The sequence below is a fragment of the Elephantulus edwardii genome, unplaced genomic scaffold (assembly GCF_000299155.1).
Source record: "Elephantulus edwardii isolate Elephantulus edwardi_28Jun2011 unplaced genomic scaffold, EleEdw1.0 scaffold00003, whole genome shotgun sequence".
Taxonomy (NCBI): domain Eukaryota; kingdom Metazoa; phylum Chordata; class Mammalia; order Macroscelidea; family Macroscelididae; genus Elephantulus; species Elephantulus edwardii.
In genome coordinates this window covers 18,738,656-18,739,702 of record NW_006399753.1, presented here as the reverse complement: position 1 = coordinate 18,739,702, position 1,047 = coordinate 18,738,656, and positions in this window count along the sequence as shown.

The following is a 1,047-nucleotide window of genomic DNA, read 5'->3' as shown; positions in this document are numbered from 1 at the left end:
AGGGCTATACGACCTAGAGGAATGTCTGAACAAAAACAATGAAAGACAGGCCTGAGGGCCGCAGATTAAAAGTCACTCACCTTTGGCTTGGTAGCATCACTTTCTGTCCTCTGGGCCAGCTGATCTCTCTCTCGATGTTGATGTTATTGTTGTTAGGTAACAAAAAATGTTTGTCATCTTAATAATTTTCAGTGATCATCATGATATTTAGCTACCATTATTTACCACTCCTAAGTTTTTTTTTCTGTCATTCTCTACAGAACCTCAATAATCTTTCAGTATTGATATTTCCTTCATTGTTTCTTCCGACTTGCTCTTGGTACTTTCTCATAAATCTTGATCTCTTTCCTTAATGTGGATAGTTCATATAAGCACAACCACACAAGAATTTTCTCATTTGACTAAACTATTTTGTTGTTGTTATGGACTCGTAAGAATTGACTCATGGCTGACCCTCCAGCCACTTTTCAGAGGCAGCAAATCACACATGAGTATACTGCCCATCTTTCTCCCTTAGAGCAGCTGGTGGATTCAAACTACACGCCTCTGGGTTGGCAGTGCAACTCCTTATCACTAAGTTGTTAGAGCTTCCTGAATTATTTTACTCAACATAATGCTTTCAGTTCACTTATTTAGATAAAAAGCCTTCAATTTTATGACATTAGAAAAGAAATACATTTTAGAGGACAATCAATTCATAACTTTTGGTATTTGATTACTGAGGGGATAACATACCACAATGAAATGTCCAAAGGATAAAGAACAATGATATGTAATCCTATATCTTAATTAAACTGTAATATATGCGATGTGTCTCTCTAGAAAGGCTGAGTTTTAAATATTTTTCCTTTCTTTTTCTTCTCTCATTCTTTCTTTCTCTAACCCACTCCCTGTATTTCTTTCAATTTCTGTATTTCTGTTCTTTCTTTCCTTTTGCATTTACCCAGTGGTAAACTCTGATGGCCTAGTGGCAAGAAGCTGCACTGCAATCCCCAAGGCAGGCAGTTTGAGGCCACCAGTTACTCTGCAGCAGGAGGATAGCCAATC